This window comes from Gadus macrocephalus, chromosome 4 (assembly GCF_031168955.1).
Source record: "Gadus macrocephalus chromosome 4, ASM3116895v1".
NCBI classification, from domain to species: Eukaryota; Metazoa; Chordata; class Actinopteri; order Gadiformes; family Gadidae; genus Gadus; species Gadus macrocephalus.
In genome coordinates, this window is record NC_082385.1 from 11830713 (window position 1) to 11847407 (window position 16695).

General features: G+C 43.5%; 1 protein-coding gene across 9 annotated transcripts in view; it reads left to right on the top strand.

The window, feature by feature from the left end:
- The first annotated feature begins 698 nt into the window (after nucleotides 1–698).
- strbp (spermatid perinuclear RNA binding protein) overlaps nucleotides 699–16695 on the top strand; it is a 76987-nt gene continuing 60990 nt past the window's right edge. For 5 of the 9 annotated variants that reach the window (XR_009525377.1, XM_060050242.1, XM_060050247.1 and 2 more), the window contains exon 1: nucleotides 700–880. The gene's annotated coding sequence lies outside the window, so the exon portion shown is untranslated. Of the gene's footprint in view, nucleotides 881–16695 lie in introns of all 9 variants that reach the window. The other 4 variants (XM_060050245.1, XM_060050249.1, XM_060050250.1 and 1 more) reach the window with 2 other exon arrangements.

A 16695-nucleotide genomic window follows, 5' to 3' on the forward strand; every position in this document is an offset into this window, starting at 1 on the left:
TATACTGTAGGTGAAACGAAGGCAGAAACAAAAAAGATGATGCTAAATTGTAATTTACAACGTTGATGATTGAATTGCCAAACCTGGACTGTTTAAGGATATATATTATGCTAATCGTTTTAGTCCAAAAGCAGTCTGAAAAAGTTTCCATGTCAGGTTCTCTGTTTGTACGTTTTAACACGTGATGCAAAACGTCCATTCTCCTCCCTGTATGAAGGCTCGGTGTGGATTAGTAGTGTTTTGTATATCGCTGGTGTGTGCGCCGCTGTTATCCTCTTGTAAACATGGATTGTCCCTGATCTGCCCCATTGCATACCACACACTAGACGCTATGCACTTAACGTCGTTGTCCACAGGCGCCCGGGACGGCATGGTCCAAATGAGCGTTATTGGCGGGAGAGGGCGGGACATTCTGTTACATGGGTTTGGCGGAGGGAGGGAGTTCTGTTCTAACATGTTTCGGATGTTGCATCATTCAATTTTTCGTCAGAAATAGTTATACACCTTTTCCTTGTTATTCTTGTGATTTCTCTATCGTCTTGGTAAAGGGACTGTAAACTGGCAGATTATAGGAAATAAGAGACCGGAAATGGCGTTAGGATAGACTGGGACAACGCTAAAAATCAGGATCCTCTCTCAGCAGTCTAGAATGAATTCAGCCTGTTCGCGCCTGCGCACTACCCCGACTTGGTTGCGCTGTCTCGTGCGAAAGGGAATAGCGAATCCAAGCAGCTCGCGCAGCCTGGTCAAAGCTCTCGTGCCGCCGCTGGTGCTGGACGTGTACAGTCGGAGAGCCCTTGTGCAGTGTTAGAGACGTGTTGAAATCACATAATCGGATGTCTATTTTGGTGACCTTCTATCCTCATCTTATACTTATCACGTAAGTTGTCGGTGTCTTCTGACTAACGCTTTATTCAGTAGCCAACAGTGTAATTTTTATTCAACTTTTTAGCGCTTCTTGCTGCTGGCTGACGGGAGGGACGTTTGGCCGTGGCGTGGAGCTGGTGGTTTATTGATTAGTTCTCAACGTGTGGACAAGAGGTCACTTGATTTAGGGGAGATGTTGGACTTCTGGGCTTATTCTTTTTTTTTTTTTTTTTACAGACTGTAAAGTGGTTTAGAAAAGAGGAACTCGCACGTGTTGAAATTCCCAACTCGTTACACTGTGGTCCTGAAGTCAGCCTGGCCAGGGTCCACTTGTAAACTACTAGTTCACTAGTTTTAGCTTAGTTTTGTACCAGTTTTAGCCCGGTTTTAGTCATGTATTTGCGAACACAAACGGCGCCAGTTCATCTTCAGTAGCAGGTGTCTGATCTGAAATACTTCCGTACCATCGCGCTTTACTGCCAATGTCGCTGTATTTTCTATAATCATCGTTCCCCCCACATACGCGATGACGTTCGTTATTCTCTCTTTTTGTTTTCGTGTACGAAAATCCATTTTTCCCCACGGGTTTTCTTTCGGAATGGATGTTGTTTTTTTTTCATCCTACGGGTTCTACGTCACAGCTTTGCTTCCTCGGGGGGGGGGGGGGTGGGGGGGGGGGGGGGGGGGGGTGGGGGGGGTGTGTGTGTGTGTGTGTGTGTGTGTGTGTGTGTGTGTGTGTGTGTGTGTGTGTGTGTGTGTGTGTGTGTGTGTGTGTGTGTGTGTGTGTGTGTGTGTGTGTGTCAATCTTGTTTGCATACCTAACCATGGAGGCTGTCGTGGTATTCAGTACTCTCCTCTCGGATATCGGTTAAATGTTTATTTTAATAGAACGACAAAGTATGGTGATAAACACCTTGTCTCTCATTCTAAACCACTGCCAATTCAACACATTGCGTAATGTAGGGTATATCTACAGTTTTTCGGATGCCTTTTATCTTATGCTCGCATATTTTCGTTGCCAATGTTGTTTTCGTTATTTTGACTGACAATTCTGTTTTTGTGGCAGTCCATTACCATTCATTATTAATTATAGGCCTGCAGCTACTGAAGCATTATAGTCGTTTTAATGGTTTATTAGGGTCGTGTAATGGTTCACTATTCTTTGCTTTAATCGTGTGTGTGTGTGTGTGTGTGTGTGTGTGTGTGTGTGTGTGTGTGTGTGTGTGTATGTGTATGTGTGTGTGTGTGTGTGTGTGTGTGTGTGTGTGTGTGTCTTATTCTCATAAAAGATGGAGCCGGCTGTATATTCTCTTGTGTTGACAGCATGAAGGATGAGGCAGATGGTGGCAGAGAGCTTGTATTGCAGGCGAGCTAGAAAATAATGCATCACGCACATAGGCTATAGACGCACGCAGGCTTCTCCTCTTTCACAATAAGTGTACCCAATATGATATCCTGTTTCTGGTATCTTTATTCTTTGAAGCAAATGTGTAACCCTCAACCGCCTGGCAATGGATGAATGTAGCATTTTGTACATGCAATCCAATCCATTATTTATCATGCATTGCGCTGTGTTGTTGACTCGGATTTGGAGTGTTTTCTATTTTTTTCATTGCCTTATTTTTATGTTTTTACAGAAGCTCACTGTTTTATTCAGTCAATACACAAGCCAATGGCTCTTGTCAACCATATCATCTTTAGTCTTTGAATACGGGTTTGTCTTTAGACTGGCTGTCCCCGTTTTCTCATGCAGTCATTACTCTTAAAGGACTATTACAGTGACTAAAACGATTGTGATTCATCCTTTGACATACATTCAGTCCCTTTATTTTTTTCATAGTTAGTTTTCATATAATTATTATAGAATTAAATAGCATATATAAACCACAAATCAGCCTTTTCTTTTTGGTAGGAACTGTGGTCAAATTTAGACTTGTAATGGACAAGGCCGGTAGAAATCTCTTGACGCCAACATCGCAAATTATCCAATGAGCGTGTGAGAATGCTCTTCATGATGCTCACTAGTGTCAGCCCTCTTTGCAACGTGCAAATAAACCCAGTCCTCCAGCAGAGTTTCAGAAGATATCGGGCTTTCATGTTTTCCCTGGAAGTAACCACTTTTGAGACGCCCCGTAATACTGGTTTGTTTGTTGGCTTTCCGATCCGTCAGAGTTCTCTCTGCGCGGTGCTGTTATGTAACCGGGCTATGTTTTTGCAGAACAAACGTATTCTGTGTGTTTCATCTCCGTTCCGCACATGTGCTGCTGTGGTGGAGCGCCGTCTGCCATGCGCCTGCAAAAGCTGAAACATGGCCAACCAGATTAATCTCCTGTCCATTGGCCTTACTGCTCTTCTTTTATTTCCAAGTTAACAAATATTCTAAACGGTTTCACTCTGTCTTCTTCTTTCTTCTTTCTTTTTCTTATCACTGATCCCCCCTGGGAGTTCTCAACGTCTCACTTTTCTATTATTTTGCTTTGTAGAACCTTAGCAGCCAGTTGCCGTGTCGGGCCAATTAGGGAAGCTTTTACTCAAGCTTCGGCCAATTGGATCAGAGCTGCATTTCCTGGCCAAATGAGACTCTGAATGTGCTGCTGTGTGCTGGAATCTGAGAGCTGGTCTGCAGACTCTGGTTTCGCTGATGGTCTCTGGGCAGCAGAATTCATAACACACCCACTCGGCAACAGGGAGAGAGCAGTGCATGTACCCCTGTCTGCTTTTGGGCCACCATATGCACGCTGTCTGTGATTTTATAAACGACTTTCAGTGCAGGGTGCGGAAAGCGACCGCTCTAATGGATTTGTGAGCTTCAGCCGTGAATGCACACACAGGCCTCACAAGATCTGAACCAGAACCCCAGATGGAGGGATGAGTAGGGGAGTGGGAAGGAGTCAAGCAGAGACTATGCAGTGGCCATGTATGGTCTGCCACTTTCAGACAAAGTTCCCTGGACCTTCCACCAAACCAGACCTGAGGTGAACACTGTGCATACACTAACGTCACCCTGCATAAAACAAAGATTAACAAAAAGAAATTCCTCAGCATTTATGTAGCATATTGTCTGATCTATATATTTATTCAGGAACCCTTTCTGGGCTAATCCCCACATTTTTCAAATCCCAATAGTTTCCATACATTTAAAATGTTCACATTTTCACTCCAGGTAGAATAAAAAAGGCTGGCCCTTTTTTAAATGGTTATCTGATAACAACTTTGTAATACGGTCCTCGCAAGTATGCGCCAAGTTCCAGCATACCAGCAGCAGCAGTGGTGGTGAGCACTGATCAATCAGCTGCGAATGTTGTTAACATTATAGTTAATTCAAATTTAATGCAAATAAATGATTGATAAATGACACATCTCACACAACCCCTAGAATTATTCCTTGTGTTGCCAAGTTACCACACTAATGCAGTAGTTCATGTATTCTGCTCCCCTCTTCTAACTGTAGGTTTTGCTGACAGTCTGAGGAGAATAAGTCAAATGTAGTTTTAAGATTTCCATTCCATAATTTATAGTTAAAATCATAATTTGCTATTTGTGTTTATCTCACTGTTCTCCGAGCTGGTGAAATTACTTAATTAATTATTGGAAAATTCAATATTCTTCTGACTTCAAAAAAAAATAAATAATAATAACCAGTTAGATTTATTTTTTCCCGTTTAAAAAATACCTACCTGCCTCACTGTTATGAAGGTAGGCAGTGAAGGAGAAAATAATCGGTGCAGATGGTTGAATGATTGAGGGAATGAATGGAGAATTTGCACCAGCAGGGTCCTTCGTCGTGGATGTGACAGTGATTTGCAAGGGCAATCCACGGGCGCATGATTCTGCTGTAGCTCAGTATCAACCCCTCTGCTCGTCTCGATGGTCGCTTGCCCCGGCCCCCGACGCATAAGCTAAAACTCTATCCAATCGCCACGTTCATGCTTAGCCTGCTGACACCACATGTGTGTGCACTGCATGCCTAACAGTCCGGCCGGCTGCCCTCCCTCCCCTCTCCCTCCAGACTCCGGTCCCCTGCTCCACCTTGTGTGTCGAAGAAGAGCTTAGACCGGAGAAACTAAAGCTGGCCCCCAGTCAGGCTCCCAGGAAGAGTGAGCTATTCGTTCAGAGCTGACCTGGTGAGGACAGCTCCTCTTCATCAGGCACAACAGGGCAGCGCAGTCGATGGGTCAAGCAAAAGGTTGCGACAACGGGTGGATGTGTGAAGTTTAAATCGGGGTGTGGTGTGGAGTTGAATAGGAAACGTAGATCGTATGGACACTCTCCAGTTGAGGTGAGGTTCACCACCCAATCGGGACAAACTGGTAAAGCAGGTACAGGTGATGATGGTAGTCGTTTCCTAGAAGTGACAGTTAAGCTGAGGTTAGAACAAGTGCTGTCGGACACTATTTCCTGAACCAATATTATTCATAGACGTTGATGGCCTGTTCTGTGGATTTATAGTTTAATTTTAGTGTTGGGGTTCTTTACCTGCCAAATGCCACTTTAAATGTGTGTGCTTTTCTTAATGCTTTAATAGTCTTTGCATTATACAGGAAAACCGGTTTGAGCAGAGAGCAGGTTAGCGCAGCCCTCTTCAAAGGGATGGGCAAGAGGCTCTTAAAATGTCAAAGCACTACAAATCACAAAGGGTTGTCTCTACTATATACTTACAAATATATCGTTTGTAAGTAATATGTAGTGTCATCATGGCAGCTTTTGTAGATATGCAAATCGCTTAATCGTCTGACAAGCTCATCCTGGTAGGGCCCGACCTTTTACTCGTAGGGCGCGGTCAGAATGCACCATTTAGTAGTTCATGGGGAAAACCCTATTTTCACACTACAATTTGGTTAAATAAGAAAACTTTGTTTCTGTCTCTATAGCTGTCTATTACTGCTGGCTGACCCTTGACCTTTGCTTAGAGGATAATTGCTGGTTTTATGGAAAGACGTGCCAAAACATTTCTGAACTGAACTGTTAAGCTGCTTTATTTTGTCGCTTGTGCATACTTAGTGGGCAGAGCGTTTTGTTTCTGCACAACAATATTGGGAAACAAAACGATTGTGGTGACGTGTCTGTATGTCTAAATGAAATGGATAATATCAGATCGTCATCTGATATGTAATCAGTGCCGAGTATCAAAATGTGGACTGATGCAGTGCTTTTTCCTATTCCCCATATTTCCCCCAGGACATGTAATTAGTTTTGTGTGTTTTCGCATTTTACGGCTCACTGACTGTTGTATGAGAGGAGTTATCACATGGTGGGTTTGCGTTTAGTTTACTGCTCGACTTGACGTCGGGGCTGTGGTCCTTCTGCATGCGTTTCTGCCTGAACGCATCGGATCACTAATGGCCTGTTGTGAGTTTGATAACGCCCCTCCACGTGGGCGCTCCCTTCCCCAGCCGACGAGCAGTGCTGGACAACACGGGGTCCTGCTCCGTCCATATGCATCCCAACACACGCGCGGGTACTAAACACGCAGTCTTGCTTTATAAACGTCCAAGCACAGCCCAGGGATCAGTCTCGTCCTACCAGATCGTAGGGGTGTAACGATACATGTATTTGTATTGAACTGAATCTGTGACTTCAGTGTACCGTTTAACACCAGATAGGAGTCAATGGTTCATCGGTGATAGAGACAAGCTTAGCCATTCATGGATGCCAGATGTGAAGGCTTTACATGCTGTCTAAATTCCAGACTTCAAAGCCGCCGCGGAGGCTACAGTTATTTGATTAATGTATTTTTATTGTCTTAGTTGTTGAACTTAGCTCTTATCATCGCGGATTCTGCTATCTTGAGACGCAGCGATTGATTATGACGGGTATAAGTAAAAGAGAGCGGAGCTGTAGATGAGAAGACTATCAGAAACCAGTGTTAGTAGTCAGTCCGGCCAGGGAGTTGTGCAGGAACAAAGAATGGTTCAGTGGAAAAGGGTTCGATTTTTTTAAAACCTTTTCTTCCAAACCATTTTCTGCATTTATCCAGTGCTTCATAGCCATATTTACCCTGCATGTTCATGCTTTAAACATGGAATGGGTAAACAAGCCAAACCAATCCAAACGTCACATGACCAGGCAATGGCCCGAGTTTATTGTCATATAAACCGTCACAGTAACAAGACAATCACCTGCAAGGATATGGTTGTTTTTGATGGTTTTGGAAACCACAGGAAGCAAAGAAGTTATGCATAAATGATACGGGCAGAAGCAGGTGACTGGAGGAACGCCTGCGCTGAAAATACTTTACTTTAGCATTTGACACATTTTAAAATGGTATTTTGGGTGTTAGTTTCCTCACGCAATAACTTGGAAGCAATTATCTCCAGGCCTATCTTTTGGATGGCGCTACGATCAAAATATTGCCTTTTATCATACATGTTGTACATTCAAGGTTCCATCCATCATGCCCTTTACACTGATGCTTATAGTAAGGCAGAGTGTCCAGGTGTTGTTTGATGTGAATGTTATCTTTAGAGAGGGGAAGGTGTTTAACAGTAGACTAATGCTGTGCTAGAGGGGTTATCTTCAAAGCTGTTTTGAGTCATTATACCACTACTGTATGAATATGGATTTCACGATGGAGGTTACAAATTAATTTCCGCATCTTGGTCTGAATATGAGTCAGATATCAGAGTTCATCTGAGGATAATCTTTCGCTCTCTTTAATGTTTTGTTATCTAAATCCCACCGCTATTATTTTATAATAATGGCTGCGTTGCCCTTTCTTATGAGCCCGTCACACACAAGTTGCTCCCTATTGTAATGTAAACTAAGAAGAAGTTGCATGCATTGAAGGCAATGAAGGTGCTGCATTATGCCAGAGAAACCAGACTCTCTTGTCACAGTATCTTGACAAAGGGGAGATTGAATAGATGATTTCCAAAGATCACGTTACTCATGTTGCAACATACTTCTAAAGGCAGAAATACCACGTCTCTGACTCGCTTTGTTCTCAAGTCTTTCTAATGCGCAGGGCCAGGAGAGTATGGTTTGGAGGTGTATCGCAGACTATTCTCTGAAAGACTGAGAGAATGACTTCCATTAGAATTTATCTTTTTATTATAATGATTCAGAATCCTTGAAATTATTAAATTCAAACATTTCAACAAAAGTACCATAGCAAGTATAGCAAATTTGTTTCTTGGTGTTTCATTTGTCAAATGTCTGAAACAAACTTCCAATGAATCAGTGCTATCATCATAAATAAATATATATAATTTTACTCTTCATCATTTGAAAATGTACGTATGGATCAGAGCAAAATAGTTCTCAAGGATTAAATCTAATATCATGCTGTAAGTAAAGATAAAAAAAAACCCTTCAAGGCTTTTTTGTTTTTTAAATTAGGATTTTATTTCAAGGACATTTTAAACTCAATAGTAAAGTTGAACACGTCAGACATCAATAGCATCCTACCAATGCATGTCATCCCTATAAAATGGTGAATATTGATCTGACACAGTATGACATTGACCACGTGAACAGCAGACCTCTTGTTTCTCATCCTTTTCACACGCACTGAATGTGTGGAAAGGGATACAGGGGCATTGACTGGTGCTGGCTCTCTGAATGACCTTCACTAGCTGTTTGCTGTCAAAGGCCTACTGTAGTGGCACCACAGGGCTGTGTTTCGATGTTAAGACCCTGCTGGACAAGGGTAAGACTGTTTTAATGACTCTGGTTTCTTTGGAAGAGAGACAGACCTCTCTGTTGGAGTCTGGGAGAAGAAAAGCTGCACTGCTTTGAGAAGAGCATAGTGTCTGTTAGTGTTGGGGAAGCAACGGGGATGAGGGATTGGTCAAAATAACTCTTGATGTGAGACCAAAATATTTGGTTGAAGACGAGATAACACCACGTAAACACAACAACCTCTCAGGGCTCGAGAATAACATTTTTCTTTCGGTGGAACCGGCGCAAATTTGGTCAGAGCTCTTCTTTAGTCACACTGTCGCAGTTTTGGCATGTCCTTTCTCACATATCTGCCATTTGTGTACATTTATTTGAAAAGATGGACTCACTTTAAATCAATTGTCAAATGTTTTTTTTGCATAGGTGGTCCTTTTTTTATGTCTACCCCCGCTCCTCAACATCAACAACATCAACATTGTTTGTCAACAATGAACTCTTCGTGAATGAGTGGATTTGAACGTCACGGTCTTCATCTACACAGCAATCGTGTGCTATTACGATTTTGCTTTTTGAAGTGTTTAAGTGTCCAAAATGTTAACCATGAAATTTACTTAAAAACGTTCCATGTGCAGCCATTACATTGTTTGGGAATAATCCTATGATATATTTGTATATATAACTTTCTTATTTTGCTGGCAGTCCTGAGTCCTGCCTCTTTAATAACCAAGTCATAAAAATACAGAAATGTCTTGAGTGACAAGCAAATGCACAGTGCATGAACGGGCTGAACCGAAGACTCCCTGAAACAGTGCTGCAGTGCATTACTTATGCCAGAGTCAGCTGGGGCTATTTCTGGTTCCCCAAGACGATCTGGTTAGCTGCAGCCATGTCTACTTCGTAGCCCTGCAGCATGTGTATCCGCTTGGTAAAGAAGTCGTAGTCTTTCAAAGTTTTAAACCTATTTTATTTGTTGTTCACCACCGATGGGATTCACTCAAAGCACTAGCTGCCTGTTCCACTGGGTTCAACAGCATCTTCCAAAAGGAGGGAGAACGGCTGCATGTTTTAGTGGGATCCATTAAAAAGGCCATGGTGGTTATTCACTCTTTGTGAGGATATGTTCTGCCTGCCCTTTTCACAGCATTGCTGATGCCCTCAAAACAATTTCTGAACTCTGGCAGTGAAAAATGTGACAACTGGTTAATTCTGTGTTCAATTTATCTGCAAGATTTTGCCAACTCACAATGCTGCTACAGTATAGGCTTTATAGTGTCTGGATGAATCATGTAATTAGATTGATTAGGCTGAAACCATTCATAATCCATTTTGTATTGACTAGTTTTATTGACCTGGGCTTGTCATAGGAGCAAACAGGAATGCTTATTGGTTTTATGTTCACTTGTATACACCTTTTTTTCTTTAATCCATTCTACTCTTCAGAATTGGCTTAGTGGTATTAGTGGCTAATCTGGAAAATAGAAGGATAGAATTGGCAATTTCTGAATGGCAGAAGAACTATAATTGCAGTATCCATGTAAATATGCCATTCATTTCGAAGAGATTACAATCCTAGTGTTTCTGCCTTTTTTTATTATTATGTTAAGCAAGGTGCAGTGAGGTGAGATAAAGCATTTGAGAGGTGCTATTGGTTGATTAGCTGAGTTTGCAGAGGTGAATAAATGAAATGGAGAAGATCGCCATTGCAAGAAACGGCATGCTATCAGGCCCAATGCAGCCCTCTGGATTAGATCCACCAGCCTCCCAGGCCGTTTGAAATTCCAAACACCAGCCACCCTACCACGCGCTAATATTCATGGTGCCCCTAAATACAGACTCCAGAATCCATAAAGACTTTCTCGAGAGTGCACGTGGTCTCGCACATGCTCCATCTCATTTGGCGACGCGCCTCCCCGCGCTCACTGGGAATATTCTGACCCAGTTTGCGGGCTCCGCTAGGCAGCCAAGTTATTTTTATGTTCTAGAGAGCGGGACCATATTTTGTCCTCTACTTGTCCTCCCATGTATCCCTCCCCGTTATCTCTCCTTTCTCTGGGTCACAGTCCTCACCTCCTCCGTTCTCAGTATTACCTTCTCTGTGCTCCATTCTCCACGTTGTTCTCTCTCTCGCTCTCGCTCTCTCTCTCGCTCTCTCATTTATATATATATATATATATATATATATCCCCTCCTGTTCTGCCTCACCTTTCTCTTCGTCTCTCCTCATTCTGCTGCTGCTGAAGGGGAGCTGTGTTGGGCGGGGAGGGCGTCGTCGAGGGGCTGCAGATGTAGCTGGGTCATCTATCGTCCTCCTAATGATGATGGATGGAGGGAGCGAGTGGGAGGGAGCGAGGTGCAGAGAAGTAGAGCAGATATAGATCAGAGGCAGTAGAAGATGGGGTGTAGAAATGTCAGCGGTGTAAGCTGGGGCTCTTTGTGTATGTTTATTTGCCGGCTGGCAGATGGCGGGCGCTTTATACTGATGCGTTTATCTCGGCCTGTTTGTATCCGTCATGTCATCCAGCCACATTGCTTGCAGATGTACTCGTGTGTGTGTGTGTGTGTATGTCACATTGGTGTGGGGGCATCTTATAATCTCAGATGAATCTCTCACACCTCTGGCTCACGGTAGCCTTTCACTCTCAGCCTTTTCTTCAGGTTGCCATGTTTCATCCCCCTGCTCATGTCTCAAATGTCAAATGCATTATTTGTCTTTGCAACAATGAGTAATTAAGCATTATTACACATGATTCTCATGTGGCTTTGTTTAACACGTCCTATAAGGAATGGATGTAAAGCCAGCCTGTAGCCATGACGACTTTGAAAGGTTGTGTATGGTATAGACTGTGAAGCAGCTATTGGTCAGTCCTTTGTTTCCTCCTGTCCTGCCAGTGTGTGTCCAGTAATCCGGCGAACATGATGGATTGGACAGCAACAGGGTTCATTAATTGCAGCCTGCTCAGCAAAATATCGGAAGTGAAAATTTAATTGGTACATTTTGATTACTTAGACTCGGGTTCCTAATTGGATTTAATTAAACCACTAATGGGGAAAATAAGTCGCGGCTCAGTTGTCGCAACATCGCCGGGCAGAACCGACAAGTTCACCGGTGTGACCCCATTGCACAGCGACGTAAACACAAGGGTTGCGCATACAGAAACAAGCAGTGTCCCAAAGCACTCTGCATCAGCCGCCGTGGGCTGCATTGTTCTGCTGCTACCTCATCTGAGGTTGTTCCTATGTGAAGGACCTGAGCTACGAAGGGCGACTGCAACCCAGGATTTGGGACGCATTAATTTATCCCTGGTCGAAAATGGGGCAACGGAGGGATATTTTTGTATGGGTAGGTACTCGCAATGTTTTGATGATCTACCCTGAGCTCTGGACATTTGGCAATCATTGAACAAATCCGTGCTACCTATGTAACAGGCTATTGTATATGAATAGGGCATGGCATGTATAGAGGCATGTATATAATAACCATGTGTCTCCAAGGACACATGTTCTTCTTGGAGTAGCATATATGTCGCCCTTCTCTGTACTGGACAATATGGGATCCAGGAACACACAAGTGCACGCACACACCCACACACACCTTCAGTGACCCACAGGGGAGAGAACAGTTGGGAAGCTTCTGCAGCATGAAAGTTGTAAAGGGGGTTAATATATAAACAATATCGTTGAAGTTTCTGGACTCTGGCCACAGACGGATAGATGGATGCTGTGCTCACACAGACATAAGCTCTCTCTAAATCGATGTCAGCTAACCACATCTCAAGCCTCCTGGCAAAGGTCAGGAAGGTGTTATTTTTTTCAAGATGTCTCTGCAGCTGATAGACTTGATGACATGTCTGAGAGGTGCCTTTAGGCAGTGGTGCGCACTGCGTACACAGAGCTGACTGACAGAGTGACGCTGCCACGAGGACGTGATCAACGTTTGGCGGACTTCCTCAAAACTAACCTCATCTGTTGCCATGGTCCCATTATAGATGTCCTGCAGTGAAGGTGAACCCCATGGCGGGAGGGGGGAAGGGGGGTGTCATAGACGGCTGTCAGGGGTAGACTGGCCTCGAACTCCAGATAGGCTGGCCCTCATCCCTCCAGATTGCCGAGATAGAAACCCCACTTTAGACAGCCGGTTGAAGTCCTCCTTGCCGCCTCTGGAGACTTCAGAGACTGTGATTTGATCCCTTGAAAAGGGATTGTATTTACTTCTTAATGACTAATTGGTGTACTTATTCTAATGATAAATCAAACTGTTGATTACGTTTTAGAGATCAGTCACGGGTATCTTGTGGACCTGTAAAGGCTGAAGTCACAGGCGACCACAGCTTTCCAAGGGCCCGGCAGCATCAAAACCCCCCAGAGAGAGAGAGGGCTGCTGTCTGAGGAGATCGGCCCTCGTTACAGGGATAATAGTCTGAGCGATGGTAGAGAATGCAGTGTCTTCATACAGAACAGTGGCGTGTATTCCCCTGGATGCTGATCCACTCCCATGAAGGAAGGCGGTGAACACGTGTGTACCCTCATGTTACCGCGTTGGCAAGGCTCTCCCTGGCAGCCCCTGGGACCCGGTCCCCTGGGGAGGCATGTATTTTTGAATGCGACCGTCTTTCTGTTTGTGTTCCATTGTAATGTGAACCTGACTGGGTAGATCTGGAACACAATTGTGGTCATTGGAGGGTTTAATTTCACTGAATTGTCACATGTTTTTGCTGTTTTGATAAATGGAAAAACAAAAGATAAACGGCACTCTTTTATATTGATCATTCAATAAAGTAATCTGATTTTAATTAAGAGCCCACCATAAATCAAACCTGTGGAACGTTCATCTAGAAGAGTTTTTCTGCCTATCATTTGGCTATTGGACGGCTCATTTGTGATTTGACATGCTTAAAAGACACATCCATCACGTTTCAGAGCCATCGTTAATATTTTAGATCGCAGTGCAAGAGGTTGATCTACATAACAATTTGCAGTGACCACATATGGTCACCAAGCCAATTAATCTTAATTCGTGGCCAAAGTGCATTGGAACTCCCAATAATCAAGCGTTGCACTATGAATCTGTGCCACAAACGCTCACCAATTCCATAAATCTAAATCTGTGGCAGAGATCTATTGACCCTGCAGTGCTTGCGAGTGTGCGGTGTATCACAGCCTCCTCCGTCCTGGATATATTTAAAAGACGGAGTTGGTCTAGACAAAAATAAAACCCTTTGCTTGCGATCCCGAGGCGAAACGTCTTTGAAAAGGAGCCGAACTCTGTTTAAATCACATTAGGTTCAGCAGGTTGGACCGTGCGATCACGTTAAACGGAAGTTCAATACAGAATGTATTATTAATGCCATGGCGCTAAGTGTGGAATGCACTCCTTAAATCTGGGTATGTGTAGGGGTTTGTCTAGGGGTAGAAGGAGGCAGTGTTTAAACCACATGCAAAGGCTCCTGCGTGTTTTACAAGTCTGGCTATAGGGGCACCCCTACACCCAGTAACATAAAAAAACGGCACCGCCCACTCTTTATTGGTATATGGATGACATGCAATGGGCCTGAAGCTTCTGCCACAGGGACCTCTTTGTGGAGGTCAGGTGTGTGCGTGTGGGTGTGTGATTTCACTAAAAAGAAGACATTGTAATAGGAAACAAAGCCAGACATTCACATTTGTGTGAGCTCTTAACATGCCTTTGCTGTTTTATGTCCCTTATTTGAATAATTTGATGTAAAGCCAATCACCTCTAGGCATTTGAAGCGGTTGGAAGTTGACCGGGAATATGATGTACAAAACATAAAGTTAGAGGTGTGTGTGTGTGTGTGTGTGTGTGTGTGTGTGTGTGTGTGTGTGTGTGTGTGTGTGTGTGTGTGTGTGTGTGTGTGTGTGTGTGTGTGTGTGTGTGTGTGTGTGTGTGTGTGTGTGTGTGTGTGTGTGTGTGTGTGTGTGTGAGACTGTCAAGCTAATTCCTGATTGGTAATTACTAACAGGAACAAGCTGCAAAGCATAGTCTGAGAGGAAGTAACACATCCTAGCATTCCTTACGTATGTGTACTTCGAGTTTGATTAGTAGAAGTTTGAATAGTATCTTTGATTCTGACTATAATATATGGTCAGATGTATGCAGGGTGTTTGACATGCTTGTGCTGTGTTATAGAGCATTTTGGGAATTCCAAAGAAATGCTAAATATGAGGGCATGAATCTTCCACTTTTACAAGTGTTTGTGTGCTACCTAGCTGCACACAACTTGTAATGTGGGGTATTATTCATCGTAAGTTGGAGTAACTAAATACAATCGACAATTTATACAGATGAATACTTGACATTTATTTATTGTTATCAGTACAATGTGTGCTGCTAGTAACGTTGGAAGACAACCACACCACGACTAACCTGAAGGGAATTTGAAACGCAATAGGCTTAAAGTCTGAAAAATCCTTTGAATTTTCTTCCTTTATAGACAAATTGCTTGCTAATGCATTTCTAGGGTCACTTTTTTGAGCTAGGCTTTGTTCTTCATCGCCACTCTACTGGATGTGGGTTGCGTCATGAGCCAGGGCTCGGGGAGATAAAATGGTGGCTTTGATGGGGAGTTCTTGCACCACTGGCGTGTGTGTGTGTGTGTGTGTGAGAGAGGGTAAGCGGACCGTTGGGATACTTACACCCATTAAAACGCAGACATGCTTAGTATTCTTAAATTACACCCGATGCTCACTCCCTGAATGCACATTCTGATCCTCTGACCTCAAAACGCCGCTGGATAGGACTGTTCTAATTAAATTACATTCTTGTGGAGAAAGAATTGCAAGCGAGCGGTAGGAATCACAATGTTGGAGCGTGCAGCTTTTGGTCACCGGAAGGATGCAGACGGCTGGGCCTTGTTTTAATTAGGAGGCGTCTGTCCGCTGCTGCGTATGGACCCCAGAGCAGCTGGCCTCCACAGATAGATAGAGGGACTAAGGGAAGGACAGATTGAAGGCCAGGTGAAGGGGAGAGCCAGCTTGGAAGGGATTTTGCAGAGATGACTCGGCCTTGTTGTGTATATAGGTTGACTGTTTTTTTTTGGAAACTACGGCCCATGGATTGTGAACTCTTACTGCAGATATTTAACAGAATGACCCCTATTTAGGTTGTTTCTTCAAAACATTTCACGTATTTTCTATTAAAGGTGCAGTGTGTTGAATTTAGTTCCGTCATCGGAACGGACTTGGCACTAATCCAACATACTATATGTTTAAAAAGTGTATAATGCCATGAAAATAAGAATTGTTATGCTCTTGTTACCTTAGACTGACCCCACATCTACACATGGTATGTTGCACCAAGTTGTACCGGCATGTTTCTCCAGTCGCCCAGAACGGACAAACGGCTCAGGCGGGAAATCGTTTTTAATTAAAAATCATAATCGCTAACTTACTTAGTAAGTATGACCTATCGTTTTACGGATTAAATAACATAAAAATTGTAAATGGATAAAGAAATCTCATTACTTGACACTTGGCTACCAGGTGCTGTTGTACACGATCATCGTTTTGGAAATGCCTATTAGCAGCTTACTGGCCAGCACAGGCCACTCCAGCTTCTCCGCCGTCGATGGAAAGGGGGGAGGAGGTTATTTATTTTATTTTATTTAGATAGTTGCAACCTCAATGCTAGAGTCTCCTAAATCCTACACACTGTACATCTCCTAAGGAATTTGAACGTGTGCGTGGGAATCTGAACAGACGTTATGCTACGGTTGAATGAACTTTTGACATTTTCCTGTTGTTCATGGCAGTCATTAAACCTGGAGCCCCAACCGTGTTATCCTTCATCTGTAACCCAACCGGAGCATCTCGACACATACCTGTGTTTTGTCTGAATGGGCTGTTCCCTGGTTACACCGTGTCCCATAACTGATGTTGTTGAACAAATGAGGCCAGGGCGTTGGGCCGTGACATTGGTATTTGCCTGAACTGCCCAAATAGGAGCTCATTCCATTGTCGTACCCCGACATGCAGACTTCTGTACCTGTGGGATTTTAAATGTGAATGCACATCAATATCTGCCAGGCTCTAATCTGCCAGGCTTTTATTTGGCTAATTGGCTGACGCAGGTGTTATGAAATTTGAATGAAATGCAGGGAAACTCAGAGGTTAATTAGGACAAGGAAGAGAACAGGAACCTGTTGGACTTGCAGAACCACTGAATTCCCCGTCAGACCAGCCGTGCATATGGCA